The sequence below is a fragment of the Leptonychotes weddellii genome, chromosome 2 (genome assembly GCF_054177405.1).
Source record: "Leptonychotes weddellii isolate Sample4059 chromosome 2, ASM5417740v2, whole genome shotgun sequence".
Lineage (NCBI taxonomy): Eukaryota > Metazoa > Chordata > Mammalia > Carnivora > Phocidae > Leptonychotes > Leptonychotes weddellii.
This window is the reverse complement of record NC_138370.1, coordinates 45,256,354-45,265,763: the sequence shown is the minus strand read 5'-3', so window position 1 is coordinate 45,265,763 and position 9,410 is coordinate 45,256,354. Positions and strand designations below refer to the sequence as shown.

Genomic DNA, 9,410 nt, shown 5'->3' with positions numbered 1-9,410 from the left:
TTTGCACTCAGGTCATGATTTCAGGGTCATGGGATTGGCCCTGTGTAGGGCTCTGTGCTCAGTGGGGCATTTACTTGAGATTTTTCTCTCTCCCTCTCCCTCTGTCCCCACCCTGTGCTCTCTCTCTTTCTCTCTAAAATAAATAAATAAATCTTTAAAAAAAAGAAACTTGTTGGTGCAACAAATATATAAATATTTATCAGTATATATGGCAAATCAAAAAAAATTGAAGATAATAAAAATGCATATTAAAGCAGCTAAGCTGTTGACTAATTAGAAAGGCGTAGCCTTAAATGGTCATAAAATAAAGGCTGAAAATTAGTAATATATGATACCTCTTTGGCATGTTGGAATGAACAACTGGATGTTCATAAATGTAGAAAGAAAAAATAAATGTAAGAGTAAAAATACAGTGTAAAACAAACATAATATAGACGACCACCAAAGCCAAATATTTTTGAATTTTATAGTTGATAAATTTAATAATAATATAACATATTGTTATAATATAGTAATCAAAGTATTTGTAGGCAGGATATTTCCTAAAAATAATATAATAATAATATAATAGTCTAAGTATTGGTAGACAGAGTATTTCTTTAAAATCAAGAAGAATAAAGACTGACAACTCAAAAGAAAACAAACATGGAAAGATTTCGTCAACAGGAATTTTAAAAAAAGAAATAAGTCATTTATGCAATTAGTTGCAATTTATGCAATTTAAGATACTACACTTTATTTGTAGGTAAGGAATGCAAATTATATTATGAGATAAAATGTTAAAGCCAACAGACTGAAGAAGTTAAGTTTAATCAATAATACCAATTGTTCCAAGAATGTGGGATCACTATAGAATTTATGTAGAGCTAATGAAAATATACATAAGACCTATTAATACCATGGTTATGAGCCAATTGTGCATTTGATTGCAATAGAAAATTACCTATTCTCCCCTTTTAAATTATAAAACTCTAAAAATTCTTTTGAGTGGCATATTTTAGAATATTTTTAAAGTCTATTTAATTAAGTAGTTATTAACTATTTTTCCTTTTTAACAAAAGAAGGCATTTAACATGATTTATTAATTCTTTTACTTTTGAATTTTCAAACTAAAGCTTTTCTTCTCTCTGCAATTTTCTCCCCTCCACCTTTCACTAAGCTTAAATGAAATGCAAACTGATTTGTTTTACTAGGGAGCTCCCACTTGACACTTAAAGTGATTAAACTTAAATGATGACTACTTTTAAACCAAGTAGTTCTTTTTCTTTGTTTTTCCCAAATGTATTGGAAAATATTTTATGCTTTACCTTTCACTCAGGTGAAAATGCAAATAAATAACCCATAGGGTCGTGTATAGATAAAACTTTCATAGCAGCAATAACAGCTTTGAGTGTTTTAAAAAATTCTCGTTCATTTTCAGCTGGTAATGTGTAGAATGTATATGTAAAATTCTAAGGTTGCTTATGATAATGTTCTCTTGGTTTTCATGATCCCCTAGCCTAGAGTCCTTTTATGATTCTAGCTATGTCCAGATTTGGTGTTGCAATTTGCCTACATTTATGGTATGTGGGGTCAAGACCAATCTAGCTTAATTAATAAATTCAATAAAGTGTTACGGATAGACAGTTGATCTAAATATGACGGTTGTGAGTTGAATCATATCCCCTGAATGGAGGTATGTTTGGAGTCCTAACCTTCTATACCTCAGAATGTGATTATTTGGAGATAGAATCTTTATAGAGATGATCAAATTAAAATAATTCATTAGGAGGGGTCCTAAGGCAGTATGACTAATATCCTCATAAAAGGGGAAATTTGGACACAGAGATAGATACTCATAGAAAGAAGATGAAAGGGGCACAGGGAAAAGATGGCCATCTATGAGCTAAGAAGAGGGGCCTGGAACAGATCCTTCTTTCATGGTCCTCAGAAGGAACCAAAGCTAACACCTTGATTTTGGACTCCTAGCCTCCATATCTGTAAAACAATACATTTCTGTTGTTTTACCCCCATTTGTGGTACTTTTTAAATGGCAGCCCTACCAAACTAATACATGGGGCTCTCTACACATTTTCTCCAAACTCTTGCCTACTTGTCTTTTCCAAGTCAATTTGCTGTTGAAATCAATCCACTAATGGGAACAGGAGAAGCTTTAGGCTTGAAGGAGATCTTGACAGAGAAAACTGATGAGGACTCTTTCTTCCCTGGGCTAGGATAGAATCACCACGTACTGAGCAAAAACGTGGCACGCAGAAATTCCCAGAGGAAAATCTGACATTGGTGAAAGTTTGTCCAATGTGTGTGATCTTAGAAACTAGGGAGGAGCTGGACTACATCTTCTCTTGAAGTTCCCCAGGGACCTGGGAACTGCAAAGGCTTCATCCTGCTACTCAGCAGGGGACGAGCAGCCCTTCTACCCCTGTACCATTGGCTCAGGGTTGTAAAAACTGGCCAGACCGCCCCATTTGTTTACTCCTAACACCAGATCTAAAGGCCAGTAGAGAAAATAACAAATCATCTAAGGGATTCTAATGGCCAGAGAGAGGAAGATCCAGTCAGTACAAGCACAGTTCATGCCAGCAAAATAGAGTTGCTGCAAGAGACAGAAAACTACTTGAACAAATAACAAAAACCCTTAAGAAAATTCAAGTGAAACCCCAATCACAAATGCTTTCTGGAGTTAAAATAACAGGATTTCCCGACTAAATACTTCAGTAAGTAAACTGAAAGATAGTATGTTCAAATCATGAACACACTTATAGATATAGAAGATCTAGCAGAAGAAATGTCTCAAAGCCCAGAGTGAAAATACAAAGTGGCACGAGTTGTGGTGGAAGAAAAAAACCTCAAACAATATAGAGAGTAGATACAATAAAAATAACATTTAGAGAGTAGATACAATAAAAATAACAAAAAATTTGGAATTCCATAAGAAAAAAATTATAGAGCTTAAGAGATAGTAAGGAACAAATATATAAAGAAATCTCTTAATGAGTTGAATAAAGAACTAAATTATCCTATTGAGGAGACTCACTGAACTTTAGGCAGGTTTGAAAAGAAAAAAGAGCCAGGCATACTTTGTTAATGAGTAATTAATAAATTTAAAATCAAGAAAAATACCACAAGCTTTCAGGTAGATTCTAATGTAAAAATCTAAGTAAACAATTAGAAAAAAAAAAATCCAGCAATTTAGCTAAGGAGAAAAAAGCACTGTGTAAGTGGAGTTTACAGCAAGAAGACAAGAGTCTTTTGATATAAGAAAATATGCTAACATAATCAAGTATCAACAAATTTAAGAAATAAACATGATTACTAATGGAGTTTGTCAAGATCTGATAAAATTTCTAAATTTCAAAAATAAAAAAGGTATGTATGTATAATATTTGGATGCAATAAATATTGTCACACATGCTGCAGAAAATATTATGGTAAAAGTTAAAGCGTTATAGCATTTTAATAATATTTGGAAATTAAACCTTTATTATTCTACAATGTTTGCAGGTTTTGTGAATGCAATAAAGCATTTAGAATAATGAAATGACTCATATAAGACTCAAAGCCTAGAGAGCTCATAGAAGTAAGAATATTTAGTATGGTCTAATTATATAATGTCAGGAAGCAAGAATTCCTGTCCCCTTCAAGGTCCTTCTAGCTGGACTAAGACTCAAATTAACATGAGACAGATTAACAGGAGAAAATAAAATTTAATAGCATATGGGAATCCACATAGACATGGAAATTCTAAAGACAGGCAGAATGAGGTATATATGTCATTCTGAACTAAGGATAAGGAGGTAGGGTCTGGGTCTTCAAAAGACAAGAATGCAATCCTCAGGAAGAATGAAAAAGAGTAAATGTTTGGTGTGCAAATGTTTGCTGGGCCACTCAGAAACCGCGAGACAGAGAGGACTTGGAAACTGGCCTTGCTAAGTTCCTCCCTGCTTGCTATATCTAGTTCATATCCTAATGTAGCTATCTATCTATGGTGTTAGCTCTTTTCCTGGAGCAGGTCCTCTGTCTGAATCGTTTTAGGCAGTTGTGGGATGGCAAAGGGCTTTTCCTGAATCTGCTGGGTCTTGATTGCTTTAAACTCAAAATAATCATTATGCCTAAGCATATTTTGGGGAGACTTGTCTTGAACCCCTTCAATAGGATAAATATATTTAGGTTTAAGTGGAGAGAGGGAAATGGAGACATACATACAAATGGAAAAAAAAATACACTTAATGCTTACCTAATTTAGGTATTTTTATGAAATTATATTTCATGTGCAACATGCAGAGAAAGTTTGGCAAGCTTTTCCATAATGACTAGGCCTTAGAAATCTTAACACACATTGTTTGGGAGACGGTCTTGGAAAATTATAACTGAATTAAATGTTTTTAGACCAGCTTTTATCGTTGGCTATCAACACAGTTTTTCTCATGTTCTTCAAATTATGTAAGAAGTGTTGACATCAGCCAATCAAAATAGTTTTTACTATATGTACAGTTTTATCAGAATTTTGTTCCCTCATATGTACTGGTGTTTAAAGATTTAAGACTTATTAAGTCACATAGACAATATTTATGAGATGAATTCTATGGCTAATAAACACAATAAATTTTGTTTTTTGGGTTACCATCAGAAATTTTGATTTGTAAATATTGACTTAGCCTCATTCTGTGTAGTGTTTAGGGAAATAAAGAACAGTTATTAAAAAAATAAAATTGTTAATTCCTGAGATATGTTCTTTCATTTTTGAAGTTAAAAAATATCTATTACATATTTAACTTTTTAACCCCCAATACTGGAATTATTCTCAGAATATCATGCTTTTTGTCTGTGTAATACTAACTTAAAACACAGAAATATCTAAAGATACTGTTAAAGGTTTATCTAGATATATTATATACATTGTATATTTTCTTTTGAATTGATTTTTTCTATGAATTGCATAAATTTGCTTCCAGGCAAAGCATTTAATCATATTTTCATTACAGAAGATTTTCCCCAGTCAGATTAGTATAGCTGTTTTCCAGTTAGTAATTTGTTGCTTTTATTCGTTGCTTTTATCTTTCTTTTCTTTTCTTTTTTTTTTTTTTTGAGAGAGAGAGAGCGAGCATGTGCAGAGTGGGGGGAGGGGCAGGAGAGAGAGAGAGAATCTTAAGCAGGCTCCACACCCAGTGTGGCGCTGGGCTTCAGGCTGGATCCCATGACCCTGAGATCATGACCTGAGCCGAAATCCAGAGTTGGACACTTAACTGACTGAGCCGCCCAGGCACTCCTATTCATCCTTTTTTTTGTCTTGTAATAGAATGTTCACATGTTTAACTTCCTCAAAGGTATTAATCAGTATATTAGTTGGAAAGTACTATAATATAAATCCTCAAATGAATCCCAAACACTTTTTTTTTAAGATTTTATTTTATTTATTTGAGAGAGAGAGAGCACAAGAAGGGGTAGGGTCAGAGGGAGAAGCAGACTCCCCGCTGAGCAGGGAGCCCAATGCGGAACTCAGTCCGGGCCTCTGGGATCATGACCTGAGCTGAAGGCAGTCGCTTAACCAACTGAGCCACCCAGGAGCCCCCCAAACTCTTAAATGTTCTGTTTTGCATATGCTACATGATCTGTTTGGAAGATAATGAGATTCATTAAATTTATGCATAATTTTGTGCTCTTACTTGTCTGAAACTGCACTGATTTCTTTTTTGGTAAGCACAGAAATTAGGTTGTAGCTGGGGGTTGCTAATTTTGTTTTTCTTTTAGTCACCATATTGTATAATACATCCACAGGACTTATTTGTAAGTGGAAGTTTGTACCTTTTGACCACCTTTACACATTTTGCCCATCCCTCAACCCTAACTCCTGGCAACCACCAATCTATTCTCTGTACCTATGGGTTTTATTTTGTTTGTTTGTTTTTAGTTTCCTAAAGGAATCATACAGTGTTTGTGTTTCTCTGTCTTATTTCACTTAGTATAATGCCCTCAAGATCCATTCATACTAGAAATGGCAGATTTCCTTCTATTTTTATAATATTCCTGTATTTCTATTATATATATTTCTATTTATAAATATTTCATATTTTTTTTTCTTTACACATCCATTCATCAACGGACATTTAGGTTGTTTCCATAACTTGGCTCTTGTAAATAGTCCTGCTATGAACATGGGGTATGGAGATATCTCTTTTGACAGTGTTTTCATTTCCTTTGGATAAATACCCAGAAGCGGAATTGCTGGGTCATATGATAGTTCTATTTTTAATAATCTGAGGAACCTCCATACTGTTTCCCATAGTGGCTGCACCAGTTTATATTCACCCCAATAGTGCAGCACAAGTATTCCCTCTTTTCCACATCCTTGCCAACACTTGTTATTTCTTGTCTTTTTAAAAGTAGCCAATCAACAGGTGTGAGGTAATATCTCATTGTGGTTCTAATTTGCATTTCCCTGATGATTAGTGGTGGTGAACACCTTTTCATGTACAGGGGCTTACGTTTTACTTGAAAACTGGAAGAGTTGCAGCTTCAGTAATTGTCATAAATTTTTTTATTTTGAAAAAAGAAATTCTTGACTTTTTAATTTAGAAATTTTATTTCAACACTGCCACTCATCTACCCACTCAGTAGATTTAGGTGCCCCTCCTCTATGCCATATGCTTATATCAACTTTAAAATTATCATAAGTATTTCAAATTTTTATTTATGTACTTGTTTCTTTAACTAAACCAGGAAGACCTTTAAAGATATCTTATATCATGATCTTAAAACTTACTAAAGTACCTGACAAAGAATATAGGTTAGAGGACCATTTAGAATGAATGAATAGGGACGCCTGGGTGGCTCAGTCGTTAAGCGTCTGCCTTTGGCTCAGGTCATGATCCCAGGGTCCTGGGATTGAGCCCCGCATGGGGCTCCCTGCTCAGTGGGGAGCCTGCTTCTCCTTCTCCCACTCCCCCTGCTTGTGTTCCCTCTCTCACTGTCTCTCTCTGTCAGATAAATATATAAAATCTTTAAAAAAAAGTAAAAAATAAAAAAACTTATAGAATGAATGAATAAATCAAATATATATAACAATCGATGCAGCATCTTTTTCGGTAAATTGGAATTTTTATCCAGAGAGATTAACTTGCCTTCATTTAATAGTGACAGAACTGATGAATGGCCTATTTTCATACCAGAATATATTTTTCATATTAAATAGATACCAACAAAAGAGATGTTTCTGAACTAGGTACCCCAAATAAACAAGACAGCTTTAATGACACATATGCAAACAAATGTTTCACAGGAGCAGTTTCAGATCTGTGGTCACAATGGTTAGAATTCTATTTGTTTGCAAGCATTTTTATTAGTGCTTTTCTGGATGTTTTTGAAATTTTAACTATCTGGAGTATTTAAATGCATTTTCTCTTTCTTCTGCCCTGAAGAAAAAATGTTAGAAGTGTAAATATTTTTAAAGTATGAATTTTTTAACACCTTAAAGATTTTTTTATTTGTGTCCTAGAAATATGATTTAATATGAGAAAGAAATTTATTTGCTAAGACACAAGAATTTTGAGAAAACTTCAAGAGCAAAACAATATTTTTGGCATTGGCTATAACTGCCCTGAATCCAAGTACTAGCATTGGCACTTCCTCTCCTTCTTACCTGGGCGAAAGTCCTTGTTTTTACTTAGCTTTAGTTAGTTATCTATAAAATAAACATTATAATGAGTTTCATACATTCTTCTTTGCTCTTTAATTCTTCTAAAAAAGTCTGACTTCTTTTGAGCTCCATTTGAAAATTCCATTGTATTATCTGAAAAGTTTGTAACTCTATTACTATTTGCTTTTATCCACTTATAAAACAACACTTTAATGTTTGAAGATATTTATATTTAATTAACTTTGAAAATAGCAGCTTTATTGGGCTATAATTTACATTTGTACCATAAAAATTCATCCTTTAAAAATGTACACTTCAGTGGTTTTTAAGTATATTCATATAACTATGCAACCATAATCAGTATCTGATTTTAGATTTTAATTATGAAAAAAAGATCCATTAACAGTCATGTCCTGTTTCCTTCTGTCTCCAGCCCCTGGGAACTTCTAACTTACTTTCTGTCTCCAACAACAACTCTATTCTAAACATCTCATATAAATGGAATCATACAACATGTGGCTTTGTGTGACTATTTCTTTCATTAACATAATGTTTTTCAGATTTGTTGTCATACATTGATCTTGATTCCTTAAATTAGTTTGATGTCTAGTGCTTCCAGTTCTATTTTTTTTTAATTCAATAGACTTTATTTTTTAGAGCTGCTTTTAGGTTCACAGCAAAACTGAGCAGAGGTACAAAGATTTCCCATATGCCTGAGCCCTACACATGCACAGCCTCCCCCATCATCAACATCTTCAGTTTGGTACATTTGTTACAATTGATGAGCTTGTATTTGAACGTTATTATCACCCAAAGTCCATAGTTCACATTAGGGTTCACCCTTGGTGTTTACATTCTGTGGTTTAGACAAATGTAAAGGGCATGTATCCCCTATTACAGTATCATACAGAATAGTTTTGCTGCCCTAAAAATATTCTGTTCTCTACTCATTCAACCTTATCTCTCCAACTAACCCACAACAACTGCTGCTCTTTTTACTGACTCCATAGTTTTGCCTTTTCTAGAATGTCAAATGGTTAGAATCATGCACTTTGTAGCCTTTTCACTTAGTAATATACATTTAAGATTCCTTCATGGCTTAATAGCACATTTCTTTTTATCACTGAATATATTTCATTCTCTGGATGTACATAGTTTATTTACCCCTTTACCTGCTGTTTCAATTTCATTGATCTCTACTCCAATTTTTATTATTGTTTTTGTTTTGCTTACTTGGGATTTAATTTGCTCTTCTTTCATAAAGTGAAAGCTTAGATAATTAATTTTTGATCTTGCCTCTTTTCTATAGTACTACTTTTCTGCTTCATCCCACAAATTTTGATAAACTGTGGTATTTATCTCAAAATATTTTAAATTTTTCTTGAGATTTCTTCTTCAACCCATGTGCTATTTAGAAGTATGTTGTTTTTCTCCATGCATTTTGAAATTTTCCAGCTATCTTTTTGTTACTGGTTTCTGGTTTAATTCCCTTGGGATATGAGAGCAGACATTGCATCATTTCTATAATTTTAAATTTCTTAAGATGTGTTTTATGGCCCAGAGTATGTTCTATCTTGGGGACTGCTTCATAGGAACTTGAGAAGAATGTGTATGCTGCTGATGTTGGATCAAGTAGTCTATAGATGTACATTATATCCATATATGATGATGTTGAGTTCAGTTATGTCCTTACTGATTTTTTCCCTGCTGAATCTATCCATTCCTGATAGAGGTGTGTTGAAGTCTCCAATTCAATAATATTGGATTGTGCTGGGGG

At 33.6% G+C, this 9,410-nt stretch overlaps 1 pseudogene; it reads left to right on the top strand.

The window, feature by feature from the left end:
- Positions 1-1,669: 1,669 nt before the first annotated feature.
- LOC102726747 (cytoskeleton-associated protein 2-like pseudogene) overlaps positions 1,670-9,410 on the top strand; it is an 11,939-nt pseudogene continuing 4,198 nt past the window's right edge.